Below are 17,206 nucleotides of genomic sequence, written 5' to 3'. Positions count from 1 at the left end.
GGGCATGTAGTTTTTCCTATCTACAGTTCTTCAGCTGTTCCTGTGGGCCTGTGTCCTGAGTTCACCAGGCAGGTCACTTGGAGCAGAAAAGTTGGTCTTACCTGTGGTCCTGAGGGTCAAGTTTGCTCGTGGGGTATTGCTTATGAGATCTCCACGAGGGCAGTAACCAGGAGGACCTGCACCGCCCTTTCTGGAAGTCCCCGTGCACCAGAGTCCCAAATGGCGTTTGGTGTTTTCCTCTGGAGTCAGAAATGTGGGCAGAGTGTAGTCTCTTCTGGCTTCCCAGGCATGTCTGCCTCTCTGAAGGTTTAGCTCTCCCTCCCATGGGATTTGGGTGGAGAGAAATGTTTATTGGGTCAGTCCCTTCAGGTTCCAGTGGTGTCTCAGGCACAGGGGACCTGCTGCTCCAGTGCCCTTATCTACCGGATCCCAGAGGCCGTATACAGTTTCTTCTTGGCCAGGGATGTGGGCAGGGGTGGGCAGTGTTGGTGGTCTCTTCCGCTCTGCAGTCTCAGGAGTGCCCACTTGTCTGGGCGGTGAGGGCTCTCTCCCATGGGGTTTGGGAGCAGTGAGCTTTGGGCGGGGATCAGCGAGGTTCGACCTTGCAACTCTTTTTTTTTTTTAATTTTATTTTCTTTTTTTCGGAGCTGGGGATCGAACCCAGGGCCTTGTGCTTGCTAGGCAAGTGCTCTACCGCTGAGCTAAATCCCCAACCCCGACCTTGCAACTCTTAAGAGGTTAGATTTCACAGGTGAAGAGACAGTGAAGGCAGAGGAAAAAGACACAGTCAGCCAGCCATCTTCCTGTCATTTCCCATGGAAAGTTCAAAACAGAAAATCCCACTTCAAGTTGGTATTCATATTTTAACCATTGCACATGACTGGACATTTTTCTTCCTTTTCTCTTTCTTATCTTTATTGAATGGAGGCTTCTTATGTACCCTAGGCTGTCCTAGAACTTGTCATCCTCCTGACTCAGTTCCAGAGTAGCTGGATTGGACTCAGCTAATACAAGGCATTGGTAAAGATTATGTAACAGTTTCTTACATTTGCATACTTAATTTCATCAATTGTTTTTTATGGCCTCTCCCTCTTCTTCTCTCTCTGTACCCCTTCTTCTAACAAGCCCTGCTCCCATTGTGATGCCTTCCTTTTATGTGCAACCCGCTGAGTTTAATTTGAGTTCCTGACTGAACATGGGTAGGAGGTTACTTACTGAGGTGAGCACAACCTATCAGAGACTACACCACTGAGAAAAATCATACCCTTCCCCCTAACAACCATGAACTTGCCCATGGTCCCTCAGGGATTGGAGGAACCTCATGGTCTCTCCTCATCTGTGGTGAAATGTTGAGGGGTCTAAATCTTGTGCAGAGAAGCAAAGTAAAGTGAGTTCATGAGTGCACTGGCTTTCTGGTACCTGGAAGGCATTACTCTGGCTGCATACTTTCCCAATCTGACCTTATGTTCTTCCCATGCCCTTACCTAAGGCATTGCCTTTGTCTTAGAATGATGTAGCCCTCCCATTTATGGTCTAGCACTTCCCCAAAGGACCTCCACAGCAGTAAAAAGCTTCTGTAGTGAAGACTAGGCACAGCACTAACCTCTGAACATGGACATGAATATTTAGACGGCAATTTGACAATCTGGTCATTTAACAAAACAATAGTAACAGATTCCCATTTAGGGCTTACAGTCTCCTTAGGCCCAGGTTCTTAACCAGGGTTAAGTTGGTGTAACAGGCCTTAAATTCATCAGAAATTGGTTGGTTGCCTCATATCTGTTATGCCATTACTACACTAATGGGCACACCTTGTCTGATGGTCAGGTCATTAATATAGTTCACAGGATTCCCAGTTGGGTAAGACTATTGACTTCTCCAGCAGCTGTCACTGCACCTTCAGGTACTACTGAGGCCACTGTGGGAATCCCAGGGGTTCCTCAAAACACAAAACAAACAAATAAAGCAAAATCACAAACAAACAAAACCCCTGAAACAAAAATAGAATGCCATATGACACATCTATACCACTCCTGTTGACATATATCCAAAAGACTCTGCACCCTATAAAAGAGTTATTGCATTCCCATGTTCATCGCAACTCTGTTCACAAGAGGCAAGATGTTTAATCAGCTAGATAACCATCAGCGGATAAATGGATAACAAAAATGTGCTACATATACATAATAAAATTTTATTCAGTGATGAAGAAAAATGAAATTTGCAGAAAAAAGGGATGAATCTAAAAATATTATACTGAGTGAAGTTAACCCAGGCTTAGAGAGACAAACATTGCATATTCTGTTATGTGAAGATCCTAAACACAAATGTAGAATGTGGTCTGTTTAAATTAGAATGTTGGGAAAAGCCAGAAAGAGGCCATTAAAGGGAAAAAAAGAGAAAGAATCTTTAAGAGAGGGGGGAGAGTAGAACACTGTTGGACATGTAGAGGTAGGGGAAATACTGGGGGTGGAAAAATCTAAGCCTGGAAAAGGGAAAGAAGATCAAGAAGAGGTGAGGACAGAAGGAGGGGTAACCCAGACTCAGGATGCATGAAAAAGCCACATGAAACCTACTATATTATAAATTTATTAAAAATATAATGTGTATTAAAAATTGAAAATATCTCCCCTTGATGGATAGATAATGCTTCTCCCAGAAGCCAACGTAATTAAGAGAAAATCCTGGTACCAGGTGTGGGGTAACCCCTGTCACCCAGGGAGATTCCCTAAACCATGTAAACTTTGGTTTTGGTTTTTACGAGAATTTGATGATAAGCCCCGGTTGCTAAGGACAGCACATATTGGTCACAGGACAGAGAAATCCCACTAGAGCAAAGCTGAAGACTAGACATTAGTTACTAATCTAAACGTATTATGATTAAGTGACCAAAGGCATTTTCCTAGCTAGTACCGAGTACCTATATCACTGTGAGGGTGCATAGATGTCTTTGCAAATACTTGATAACCTGGACTAAAAGGCAGTAGTAAAATGGTGCACTGACTTTGTGGTGTGTGTTCCAAGTGGGAGGTTGAGAAGAAGGGAGGTCTCACAGTGCCAGTTATTCAATGAATCTTTTCCTGATGTATCAAAATCAACGAAACACCAGATGTTAGATAGGTTGCCTTGTCTCTTAAAATCAGATAAAGCCATTTCAAGAATCTCTATAAGAATTATATTTGCTCAATTCAAATGATATTTTGAACAGTCCTCTAAAGAGACAATTGCACTGTGATTTAGGCATTGAAACCCTAATATTATTTAAGTGGCTTTACTCTTTTTGTCTTAATCTTATTCCTAGTCAGTGCATCCTTCTGTGTGTGTTTCTAATGGCCCTGTCACTTCGAGTCCTTTGAGCTCAATGCTAGCATCAATAACTTATGACACCCCAGCACTTGAATAGCTTTTCAGAAACTTCTTCGTGTCGTTTAAGCCATTTTATATAATCCACCCTTCTTGGTTGTGACACAAAGAGAAGCAACAACAACAAAAAAGCCAATCATGACATAGAAGACACTTCATGTCAGATAACGTCCCTGAATGAGCCAATTCAGCAAACTGTGAATTTCCTTAGCTTACTTGAGCATCCACAAAGCCGACTTAGCAACGACAACAGCCTTTCCATATGCCAGGTGAAACCCGCAAAGGGAATAGGCCTCAGTTTAATAATGAAAGAGGAGGGAAAGACTGATAATTATTCTGTCTAAACACTGTTTTGCGGCCTAACATTGATTGTGTCTTGAATCTCCTTGGGGGATGGAGCAGGCAGTCTTTTGCTTTCACAAACCTCATGCAAATTATTTAAACATTTTCGTAATTATTTTCCTGAAACTGAGTTTTGGCCCGCTGCCTGGAAACACTGAGAAGTGACATCACACTGCACCCAGAGATGCAGGTTCTAAAAACAGTTCTCTGGGGACCCATACCACTAACTGTCTTGGAGACCAATTTCCCTGTCACCGTGTGGCCCCACATACTTCTGCCTTTAGAGAGGCCCTCGTAAGGACACCAGGAAGCAAGCCAATGTTTAGCCATGCAATTCTAGTTATCTTGCTATAACTTGACTGTATGTGCAGTCTTTTAAATGCCCTGTCTAACTATCTTTATAAAAAATGTTTCTTAAATCCTTGATGTGTCTGTGCCCTCCCTTCTTAATCACAGGGGGGTGGGGAGGCATGCTTCCTTTTTCTATATACCAGGCCTTATATCTGATTATTCATAAGGATAATTTTATAATTGATGCAGATGACTGGCCTAAAAATGATGACCCTCTTTTGTGCTATTACTTCATGCCGAGGACAAAGAGGATACAGGAAAATTACTCCTTGGCCCAGGAAGTTTATTTAAATGCTGAATGAAGGTCTGGCGGCTGCTCAAAGAACTTTAAATAACCTTGTGGTGGAAAAACCTCTGAAACCTGCTTTTACCATCAGCTCAAACTGGACTGACTGCCACTGTAAGAAAATCAGTAGTTTCAAGGGTGCAAAAATGTCTATTTTTAAAGACCTATCCAGTGGTTGTGGGAAGATGTGGCATGTCCCTGAAGGGATGGGGATGAAACTTATCATCTGGCATTTCTGCTGGCTTCAGAAGCAGCCCTCTGCAGGTTCAGCAGCACAGACAGACATGGCCATGTTTGTGTAGAAGGAAGGACAAGTGTGATTCCTCTGTGGTCAATGCAGCTTTCTCTCAGGTTACTCAATGGAGATAAAAGAGGCCAAGGACATGTTCTGTGGATGCTGCTCTCACCACTAAAACCCCATGGAACTCAGTGTCATGCAGTAGAATGGTGCAGGATCTTGGTCCCTGCCTGGTGCTGCTGGGCTCTCCTGTCTCCTGTGATTTTGGATCCTTCACTGGATCCTTCAACGCTGAACAAGTTGCAGACTCCTAACAGACAATTCTCCCCGGAGAAAGAGATGAGCCACTTATTGAAAAAGTGTGGCTAGAATCACCAAATCCTTTATGTTGAGAAAATAAAGGTGCTTAGAACACTGCAAGCCAGACCCGAAGGGAAGATGGCCTGACAAAGGCATTGTGGGCAGAAGCAGAGAAACCACTGTTTCACAAAGGAAGTTCCTGAGCTCTCCTGCATAGCTAGTGTACCTGGGAGCCAGGTGTCCTTTCCTGTGATTCCTGGCACAAAAAGTCACAACTTCAGCTGACATATCTTGTCATACCTTCATCCCTGAAGGGGTCCTTGCTGGAGACCCCATCTCAAGCCACCTTTGCACTGAAACTGAGCTTAGCCTTAGTCAGGAACAACTTAGGGGAAGAGCCTGGAGTCTAATCTCATGTGTCTGGTCAGCTAGCCAATGCTGTGACAGACCTGATACCTGGCCTGTAAATCTTGCTTCACTCTTCACTGGCCCCTCACGGACAGCTCTGTTGTTTGTTTTGTGACCTGTTTTTGGACCTTCCTCCCTCCCTCCCTCCCTCCCTCCCTCCCTCCCTTCCTTCCTTCCTTCCTTCCTTCCTTCCTTCCTTCCTTCCTTCCTTTTTCTTGTGAATGTGTACACGTATATGTGTGTCCGTGGTGTCTGCAGTATATATGAACAGTAGAGGGTAGGGTGGTACATATAGAGGACAGAGGTTACTCTCAAGTATTGTACCTCAGGTAGGGATATTTTGTTTGTTTGTTTATTAGGTTGGTTGATTGGGGTTCTTTCGTTTGTTTGGTTGGTTAGTTGATTGGTTAGTTTTATGCTTTTGTTTTTGTTTGCTTGTTTGTTTGAGACAGATTCTTCATAGGCTAGACTGGTTGGCTAATAAGGCTCTAGAAATCTTCCTGACTTACAAACTCATGCCCCCATATGTGGCTTTCTCACGTGGGGTCTGAGGATTGAACCACTGAGCCACCTCCCAATTCCCTTTCTTCTTTTTTTAACTGTTCTTTCTCTGTAGCTTGGTCTAGACCCTCGATTGTCCTTGCCTCAGCCTCCTCAGTGCTGGGATTATAGATAAATGTGCATCGTTAAATGTGACTTCATTGCTATTTCACCTAGGTGTTCTTTTGAGACTGAAGCTTACCTTATTCTATTTCAGTTCCAGGGTTGGACTTGAACCTGAGGTCAAAGGCTAGACTTTCAGGCCTGGGATGTCAGCAGAACCTGGGATTTTCCTGAAGTGGATGTTTCTGGTTGTGTCATGTGATATAGCTCACATGGTGTTTTATTGAGGCAGATTCACATGATGTTTTGCTAAATCAAGACCCATGGGAGGAAAGGTGATGTTTGGAGAGGGTATAGATAGGACTCAATGAACAGTGATGGGTTGCTTGCATAGCTAGCTGTGCAGCTCTTCAGTGTTCTCATGTCTTCAATGATCTTCACTTCGTTGAGAGAGGCACAACAGAGAACTCCTGACATTCCAGCTGGTCCTGGTCACTTCTGCTGACGTGTGCCTATTTGGCAGAGGCCTGGCAGTTTCTGCTGGATCATGCCACTGCTGCAGATTTTTGTTTGCTATCCTGACACTACTGAACTGAACTACTGGTATCCTGACAAGCAGAGACTGGAATTACCCCAAAGAACCACTCCTAAACAGGTCCATATCCCCTTGTCATATTTGCCATCTTATCTCCCTTACCTTTGGACAGCGGACTAGGGGTAAGGGGTCAAAGCATTTGAGAGCCTGTTTTAAAAAATCTAAACCTATCCCTTTTGTAAGCACTACACCTCAAGGCTGAAATCTCCTGACTAGAGGTGACCAGGTCAATTGAGGGTTCCTTTCTGTTGAACAGAACAGAAAGGCCATCCAGGCCCTGCAGTCAGGGTTTTGACCCCCCTGTTTCCAGGCAGAGGCAGCTCCCATGCCTGCCCTTTTCCATGTCATTTTGCCTAACTCCAGTTCAGCAGGCTATGTCTGGCAGTACCTTGAGCCACGAAGGCTTAACTGGAGGCTGCCTTCTCCCTCCTGACAGCCAACTCAAGCTTGTTAAAGACTGGATACTCTGCGAGACAAGGAAGCTTTCACCTTTAGTTCCAGTGCTTTTAAAGGCTTACTAGGAACAATCAATGTGGCATTTGCTTTTTTCCTGATTAAAATGAGACCACTGTGACACAGTTATTGAAATTTTAAATGCTGAAACATAGCTCACACTTTAGGAAAGCAGTTATGATTTTAATATAGGAGGGGAAAGCAGGGTGCAGAGCTGTATAAAGCTTTGTGAGCTTGTGGCAAATATTATATGGGTTTGGCTGCTCAACCTTCCTAAGTTTGGGGAAAGTTCCCACCATGTGATTCTTCCTGTACAGTGAAGGGCCCCCTCCATTGTGGAGGGCAGAAACCATGAGCCTTTCTATACTTGCTCACTCACAGTGTAGGATGCGTATTGCTTGCACTGGATCAAAGACCCACTCAGATTCAGAATTGGAAGGCAGTGACTCACAGAATAAAAGACCACAGGAAGCCAGTCTGTTATATTTAGTTATTGGTATCATCTTTTTGGATTAAGGGACATCTAAAGAGTCAATCATGTATTACTTCTGGGACTGAGCCAGTGGGGTAAGTACAGAAGATCTCCTCTGAAAATAGGCCAGGGCCACTTGATTAGCTGACTCAGGGACTGGGCAGGATAAGGTAGAGACAAAGTAAGCTCATTGTTAAACCCATTGGAGGTTACCCACTCAGGGCCTCTGCCCACTCAGCCTCAACTCTTCGACTTCCCCCAGCAACCTCCCTTAGGGTTATGGGGCCTCTGGCTACACACAAATGAAAAGCTATGCCACTGGCTTCTCTGGCTCTGAGGCTCTTGACTTGGAATGAGTAACTCCATCGGCAAGCCTGAGTTTTCAGCTTGAAACACCACCCTTCCATCTATTTTGTCAGAATCTTTTCAGATCTATCATCCCTGTCCCATTCAGTGAGGTCACTGAAGTTCCAGGCATCAGTGCTAGCCAACTCAGGTAGCAATGACAAGAGCTTCTTCTCTTTTGCTTCTTTCTTTAATAATATCCTTTCTTTCTTTCTTTTTTTGTAACAGGGTCTCATTGTGCAGCCTTGGCTGTTTGGAACCTGCTATGTAGACTAGGCTGGGCTCAAACTCACAGAAAGTCTGTCTCTGGCTTCAAAGTTCTGGAATTAAGGATGTGCGACATCACTTCCAGGAGAAGAGAGAGGAAGAAGAGATAATACTACAACAACAACAACAACAACAACAACAACAACAACAACAACGACAAAATAGGTTTTACTTGACTGCCAGGCATACTCCTAAACTGTTTATATTCCTCAGTATCTTGAAGTTGAAGCCCAACCTTTTTCTCTCTTTGGCATTTGGGGTACATGCGTGCATGCACGTGTGTGCTCAAGTACATGCATGTGTGTCTGCGTCATTGAGGATCTCTGACATGAAAGATTCCCTAGTCAATCTGTTCTGATTCTTTCCTTAGCCTCTGCAGAAGAGAGAAAACTTAAGCCTCATTACTCCAAGCTTTCCAGTCTTAGACAATTCCTACCTGACTTACTAGACGCTGGCTTCTGTGTGGGCCACAAAACACCGAGATGGTGATGGCTATTCCACTCTATGACTAATCTTTGCTTGAGCCATAATTTTCTGGCCTGTGTCACAGTGAAGCCCCTACCTTATAGATACTGCAGAAGGTGCTTTCTGACAGTCCCATAAAAGACCCTCACATTAGAGACACAGAAGACCCTAAACCTATCAAGATCCCTTTCGGGTAGCATATCAGATATCCTGAATATCAGATATTTACTTTGCAATTAATAGCATTAACAAAATTGTAGTTATAAAGTAGGAAGAAAATAATGTTATGTTTGGGGGTCACCACCACATGAGGAACTGTGTTAAAAGGTTGCAGCATTAGTAGGGTTGAGAACCACTGCCCTAATCTCTCCAGGATACCAGATTCTCAGTATAATTCTCTAAAAGGATATCTCTCTTTGATGTCTTTACAGTCTCTGGTTTGATTTCATGTAGAGTTTGGTAGTTTTTATTCACTCTTACAAAGCTACTGGCTATGTCCACTAGGCAGGCATCAAACTCACAGAGATCAGTCTGTCTCTGCCTCTAATTTGCTGAGAGTAAAGACCAATGCCAGCATTCCCAGAAGTAGGAGATGAAGAGAAGATGAGGAAAATACACGTCCATTTGCTTAGAGACAGTGCAGTTTAGTTACTTTCTACAAAGGCCTTGAAGCATGGGTTGAAACCAAGATATAACTTCACTTAAAATAGAAAACAAAGGTAAATGAGATGACTTATGGCACTTCCCATCAGGTCTGACAACCTGAATTTGACCCCTGGGACTAACATACTGAAAGGGGGAAAGAGAAAGTCAGTTTCCAAAAGTCGTTTTGTAACTTTCACATGAGTTTTGTTACACATGTGTATATGAACAAAAACATTTTTTAAATAGAAAAGTATAAATGTATGAAACTGTCGAAGAATTTTTAAAAATCTCATTCAGGGGCTGTTGGGTTGGTTAGTCAGATGTGCATTGTATGAGCACAATGACCTTGGTGCAGATCCCTAGTATTCATGTCAAAAGCTCAGTGTGGCAATATGCACCTGGAACTCCAAGCCTGGAGGTAGAAAGTATAAGAAATAATCTATTATGGTCCATTTTCGCTATGTGATATGTTTAGAGATCATCAGGGAAACACAGACAAACAGCAGTTATTAGAACCCTGGCTTCTCTAGCTCCCAGCTGTCACTGGCCTGCCTGAACACTTATTAATTTATCTTAGGGTTAAAACAAGCTAAAAACAACCAGTTGTGTGTGTACTTGATCCCACAAATCAGGAAATGGGGATAGGGTGAGGATGGGGCAAGGATCTCAAGCCCCAGAAAGATGGGAAATGTGGGGCAGGAAGATGGCACCTTCCTGAAGGACTCAGCCATCATGGAAGAAGGAGTGGTTCCGAGATGTAAAAACCACTGTTCTGAGCCACATGTTATGCCAGGTATTTCTGCTTTTCCTTCAACCCGGACTTTGCAAGATCATAAAATATACTGCTTTACTTTCGCACTTGGAATCTCCAGGACTCTTAGTAGGAAGTAAAGACTGTTATTTCTTACGGGGGGATCAGAGAAAGACAGTTCCTAAAGCCCATTGACCACCTACACTAGCTGAGTGGATGAGCTTCAGATGCAGGGAGAGACCATGACTTAAAAAGAAAGGAAGGAAGGAAGGAAGGGAGGGAGGAAGGAAGGAAGGAAGGGAGGGAGGAAGGAAGGAAGGAAGGAAGAAGGAAGAAGGGTTTTGTTTTTAAGAAGGCAGCATGAACTGTCTAGGAAAGACATTAGAGATTAGCCTCTGGCCTTCCACATACATGTGCTTACCACACATATGTTGCATACACCCAAATGAACAAGTACATGTAACAGAACCCATGCATACAAAATTTTAAAATACTATAAAATTCCATTTCAGTTAGGTAAATTGAAAGATTAGTAGTTTTGTCACATGAAACCATCTGCAGATGCCGTGCCTCCTGTGACAATGCCTCATGGAAATTTAGAAGATTGCATTGGCATTCCTAGAGCAAAATATTACTTCTTATAGTTTTTTTAAACAGTGACTGGGTATATATTCAGTAAAGTTCAGGTAAAGTGATTGCCTAGCATGCACATGGCCCTGGTATAATGTCAGAACAACATTAAAACAAGCATGGTGGTATACATCTATAATCCCAACACTCAGAAGTTCAAGGTCACTTTAGCTATATAGCAAGTATAAAGCCAGGCTTTAGATCCAAAGAATCCTTCTCATCAAAGTGGGGTAAGGGAGGATTCTTTAAAAAAAAATCACTGTGCCAGCATTTCAGCTGGGGAATAGTCTTTCAGCAAAGGTTAAACAAGTAGAAATCCACTTGCAAACATGACCTTACCTCATACCATCTAAAATATAAGGATACAAAGATCTGTTCTTGTGATCCTGAAGCTAAGACTATAAACATATTAGAGAAACAAAGAACAGATCTTTGAATCTTTATATTAGAAAGGTTTGTTTTAGATTTGTAACATAAACCACAAGCAACCAAACTGAGTAGATAGACGGAAGTCTTTTACAGATTGACTAGGAAATTTCCCCTACCAGCTCATGTATTGAGGTCTTGGTACCCTACTGATGGAAAAGCAATTGCATCCTCTTGCTATAACTCAATCAAGGGGTCCATCTCTTGGTGGATTCATAATATGATGGCAGCTGAAGGTAGGAAGTTGGGTCTCATTGCAGGAAGTAAGTCATTGCTGGGACCGGAATCACAGATAGTTGTGAACAGTCAAGTGGCTGCTGGAAAACAAGCCTAAGTCCCTTGGAAAAGCATCCAGTACTCTTAACCACAAAATCTCTTCAACTCCCAAGACATATTTTATATTCAGACCACAATATCAAATAAGCGGGGTAGACTGGAGAAGACTGCAGAGAAGCTGCCGAGAAAACATGGAGGCTGATGTTAAGATTCCATGCTGTACCTTTACATATTGTTATGAATGTTCTTAAGGGATGGAGTATACTGGGCTTTGTATGTTTGGGTGGGCAATTATATCTTATCAATGGAAAAAATATCAAATAAGTGTTGTCTTAGGATGTAGAACAACATACAGCATGTAAAAACTTAAAATGATACAACCACTTTATAAGACAATTTGATACTTGTTCACAAAATTAAATATATGGAAATCATATGACCTAGAAATTCCATTTGTATATATCAATTAAAAAAGTCTAAAGAGATATTGTACTTGGATATTCACATCAGTATCTTTATAAGAGCTCTAAATGGAAACCACCCAACTTTCTATCAAGTAATGGATTGATAAACAAAATGTTATTTGATCAAGAAAGGGAAATAAACTGATTCATATAAATGCACAGAAGGACATTGAAAACCCTGTTATTAAAGTAGATACCCCCAGAGCTAAGGATGTCCCACAGTCTTTCAGAACCAAAACCTGCCCCAAAAGAGCAGGTCTCCCAGAAACACTCTTACTGCTAAGATCACCGGCTCACAGGCTCACTGGCCAACAGGAGGCACAAGTTCCAGTCAGAGACAGCAAGGCCAACTAACATCAGAGATAATCAGATGATGAGAGGCAAGCACAAGAACCTAAGCAAAAGAAACCAAGAATCCTTGGCATCATCAGAACACAATTCTCCCACCACAGCAAATACTGAATATCCCAATTCACCTGAAAAGCAAGATTTGGATTTAAAATCACATCTCGTGGTGATGATAGAGGATTTTAAGAAGGACATAAATAACTCCATTAAAGAAATACAAGACAACACAGATAAACAAGTAGAATCCCAAAAAGAAGAAACAGAAAAATTCCTTAAAGATTTGCAAGAAAATACAAACAGGTGAAGAAATTGAACAAAACCATCCAGCATCAAAAAATGGAAATAGAAAGAATAAAGATATCACAAAGGGAGAGAACACTGGAGATAGAAAACCTAGGAAACAGATCAGGAGCAATAGACACAAACACAACCAACAGAATACCAGAGATTGAAGAGAGAATCTCAGGGACAGAAGATACCATAGAAAACATCAATACAATAGTCAAAAAATACAAAAAACAAACAGCTCCTAACCCAAAACATCCAGGAAATCTAAGACACAATGAGAAGACAAAACCTAAGGATAATAGGTATAGAAGAGAATGAAGATCCCCAACTTAAAGGGCCAGTAAATATCTTCAACAAAATTATAGAAGAAAACTTCCCTAACTTTAAGAAAGTGATGCCCATGAACATACAAGAAGCCTACAGAACTCCGAACAGATTAGACCAGAAAAGAAATTCCTTCTGTCACATAATAGTCAAATCACCAAATACATAAAACAAAGAAAGAATATTAAAAGAGATAAGAAAAAAGTCAAATAACATATAAAGGCAGATCTATCAGAATTAGTTTCTCAACAGAAACTACAAAAGCTAGAAGATTCTGGGCAGATGTCATACAGACCCTAAGAAAACACAAATGCCAGCACAGGCTACTATATCCAGCAAAACTCTCAATTATTATAAATGTAGAAACCAAGATATTCTATGATAAAATCAAATTTACATACTATCTTTCTGCAAATCCAGCCCTACAAAGGATAATAGACGGAAAACTCCAACACAAAGGGGGAAAATACACCCTACAAAAAGCAAGAAAGTTATCTTCTTGCAACAAACCCAAAAGAAGAGAAACACACAAACAATTCTACCTCTAACAACAAAAATAACAGGAAACAACAATCACTCTTCCTTAATATCTCTTAACATCAGTGGACTCAATTCCCCAATAAAAAGACATAGACTAACAGACTGGATACGTAAAGAGGACCCAGCATTTGGCTGCATATAGGAAACACACCTCAGTGACAAACACAAACACTTCCTAAGAGTTAAAAGGCTGTAAAAAAAATGTATCAAGCAAATGGTCTCAAGAAACAAGTGAGATAACCATTCTAATATTGAATAAAATCTATGTTCAAACAAAAGTTATCAAAAAAGAAAGGAAGAACACCTCATACTTATGAAAAGAAAAAAAATCTACCAAGATGAACTCTCATTTCTATACATCTATGCTCCAAATGCAATGGCACCCACATTAATAAAAGAAACTTTACTAAAGCTCAAAGCATACATTGTATGTCACACAATAATAATGGGAGACATCAACACCCCACTCTTGTCAATGGACAGATCATGGAAACAGAAACTAAACAGAGACACAGTGAAACTAACAGAAGTTATGAACCAAATGGATTTAACAGATATCTATAGAACATTTCATCTTAAAACATTTCATCACCTCCTGGTACCTTCTCCAAAATTGACCAAATAATCAGTCACAAAACAGGCCTCAACAGATACAAGAAGATTGAAATAATCCCATGCATTCTATCAGATCACCACACACTAAGGCTGGTCTTCAATAGCAACAACAATGACAGAAAGTCCACATATACATGGAAGTTGAACAGTGCTCTACTCAATGATAATTTGGTCAAGGAAGAAATAAAGAAATTAAAGAGGAATGGATACAGAAAATGTGGTACATTTACACAATGGAGTACTACTCAGCTATTAAAAACAATGACTTCATGAAATTCTTAGGCAAATGGATGGAACTAGAAAATATTATCCTGAGTGAGATAACCAAGTCATAAAAGAACACACATGGTATGCACTCACTGATAAGTGGATATTAGCCCAAAAGCTTGGAATACTTAAGAAAAAATTCACAGATCATATGAAGCTCAAGAAGAAGGAAGACCTAAATGTGGATGCTTCATTCCTTCTTAGAATGGAGAACAAAATACTCATCAGAGCAAATACAGGGACAAAGAGTGGATCAGGGACTGAAGAAAAGGTCATCCAGAGCTGCCCCACCTGGGGATCCATCCCATATGCAGCCACCAATCCCAGTCACTATTGCTGACGCCAAGAAGTGCTTGCTGATAGAAACCTGATATGGATGTCTCCTGAGAGGCTCTGCCAGAGACTTATTGATACAGATGAGGATGCCTGCAGCCAACCATTGGACTGAACATGGGGACCCCCAGTGGAGGAGTTAGAGAAAGGACTGAAGGAAATGAAGGGGTTTGCAACCCCATAGGAAGAACAACAATATGATCCTATCAGACTCCACCAGAGATCCCAGGGACTAAACCACCAACCAATGAGTACACATAGAGGGACCCATGATTGTGACTTTGAGGTCATCCTGGGCTATATTGTGAGATCTCACTCCAAAAAAAAATTGAAATAAAACATAGAATCATTCAATGTTAGAATAAGCAAATTGGTAGAGGTAGAAAGCAGGTAATTGACTTCCTAGGACCATCGTGTCTTTTCATTGTTCATGGATAGTGTATAAAGATGCCATTGATTTTTATATATTGATCTTATATGCTACAACTCTGCTGAATTTGTTTATCAGTCTTTTAGCGCATAGCTTACAATTTTCCCCATATAAGATCATTTCGTCTATAAGTACTGACAGCTTTCCTTTCAGCCTGAATGCCTTTGACTTCTCTGGCTTGTCTGTCTTGAAGCACCGGTTCTGGGATAGAGAGAAGAGCAGACATCTTCACCTTTATCTCTATCCTTGGAGAGATGTTGTCTTTCACCAGAAACTCTGACATTTTCTGAGTGGTCTTTGCACCTGTCCTTCGTCAAATTAAGGGAGTGTTCTTGTATTTCCAATTTCGTGTTTTGTTTGTGTGGTTTTTGTTTCCAGCTTTTGTTTGTTTGCTTTGGCTTTTGAGACAGGATCTCACTTTGTAGCCCATGTTGTCCTCAAATTCCTAACCTTCCTTCAATAAAAAGCCCCCTGGGTGCTGGGATTACAGTGCTAGCGAGGTAGGCAAACAGAACGTCCTGGCAACCTTCAAATCTGCTTCATCTGGGCCAACATACACCCTGCTAACATGACCTAGCAAGATGTGATTGTCACTGCATTACTGTGTACAGTCACACTTTTCTCCAACAAGACATCCATCTAGTGATCTCTAACCGCTATGCTGTGACTATTAGCAAACAAGTCCTCTATTGCTTAATCCCATAAAAGAAGCAATAATTGGGGCCATTGAGTACCTTCTAGTGTAGCAGGCTGCAGCTGGATTTTCGGATTGTTCATTTGGTTTGTTTTGTTTTTGAGGCACTCACTAGTCCAGAATGGCCTGGCACTTGCTATGTAAACCATGCGGGTCTTAACCTCACAGAGATCCACCTGCCACCTGAGTGCCAGGAGTGAAGGCATGGGCCACGCCCACAAGCCCCTGTGTGTTCCTCCCCCACCCCCCGGATCTATTTTGCCATCTTCTCCTTTGCCTTTGAACAGTGTCGCGGGTACTTTGCACTGCTTGTGTGCCTCCTTCATTTCAGTTTCTTGAGGAAGAGGCCGAGAACCCGAAAACACCTGTTCCAGACACTGACCCTCAGTCGTACCCCAGGATTTTTCTATGGAGTTGGGTATGTGGTTAGCTTTTTGTTTACTAATGTGATGCGTTAAGCCCACCTTTGCACTGGAGTGAGTTACTACGGGCCATGGGGTATACGTTGCCCTCTTGCGCGCTCCTGGATGACTTCCAATGCATTACATCTATACGGGCTCTTATCTTCTAGACACCGTCTTTTGCTGCCTCTGCGAAGACACACCCACTGTATCTTTAGCTGTTTAACATTTCCCGGCTTCTAGGTAAACAACTGGTATTTTCACAAGTCTTTTCCCCTTGCTCAGAAAGGTCATTTCTCCCCTAAGATCATACCACTATCCACCTACATTCTTTATACTGTCGTTTTATTTCATTTCTTTTTACTTGGATTTAGGAAATTAATTAGAATCCAGGTATGGTCGTGGAAGTTTGTGATCCCTGCCACTGAGACACTAAGGCCAGGAGATTCCCAAAAGTCTCAGGCTTGATCTACGGAACAAGACTGTGTCTCAGAGCAACGACAACAAAAAAAAGTTCATTTTATCTGCTTATAAGTTAAAGACTAAATTTTTTTCCTTTAAATTAGGGGCACATTTACCGGATTAAAATTCATTTAATAAAATAGGTTTGGTCAAAACCTATATTCAGCCTTCAAAAAGAACTTTTTATTGATTCTTTGTGAGTTTCACGTCATGCACCCCAGTCCCTCTCATCTCTCTCTCCTCTCATATCTGCCCTCCCACCTTGCAACCTCCCCTCACAAAATAAAACACTCACAAACAAACAAACCACAACAACACAAACAAAGCACAGAAAACAGAAGCTGTAGTTCTGTGTGTCCCACAGTCTATCCCTCTGTCCACACATCTTCACTGGCAAATGTTCATTGCAATGAGTCACCGGTCTGGCTCAAGATCTCTGGCTTCTATGACACCATCAGTATTGAATCTTTACCAGGATTCCTCCCAGTTACCCTATTGTTGTTCTGCATCATGGAGATCCTTCAGCCTTAGATCAACAGGGTTGGCCCTTTCACGCATCCCAACGGTTCACAGACGATACTGATTTTGGAATAGGCCAACTCAGAGCCCTGGATCTGGTCTGAGTGGTAGCTTGGATGAACTGTCTGCAGGTCTCCCTTATCGGCCTCCAGGGTGAGCTCTCCAGCCCTGCTCTGACTAGGCTGCCCGATGGTGCCATCAGCAGGAGGCAGGGCCAGCTTCTCCTGCTCTCACACCCTCAGGGTGGCCCACCTGTGCCTTTGTCATCAGAGCCAGTCCAGTGTGTTGCCCAGGTGAGGTGCACT

The 17,206-nt window shown here is 42.0% G+C and overlaps 1 long non-coding RNA gene across 1 annotated transcript in view; it reads left to right on the top strand.

Annotated features, from left to right (window-relative positions):
• Positions 1 to 16,558, top strand: part of LOC134485572 (uncharacterized) — a 67,425-nt gene extending 50,867 nt beyond the window's left edge. Inside the window, exon 3 of the long non-coding RNA XR_010063698.1 lies at positions 7,985 to 16,558. This is a non-coding gene — a long non-coding RNA (uncharacterized LOC134485572). The remainder of the gene's footprint in view (positions 1 to 7,984) is intronic.
• Positions 16,559 to 17,206: the final 648 nt, after the last annotated feature.

This window comes from Rattus norvegicus, chromosome 2 (genome assembly GCF_036323735.1).
Source record: "Rattus norvegicus strain BN/NHsdMcwi chromosome 2, GRCr8, whole genome shotgun sequence".
NCBI lineage: Eukaryota > Metazoa > Chordata > Mammalia > Rodentia > Muridae > Rattus > Rattus norvegicus.
The sequence above is the reverse complement of the archived record's forward strand: the minus strand, read 5'-3'. Positions and strand labels throughout refer to the sequence as shown.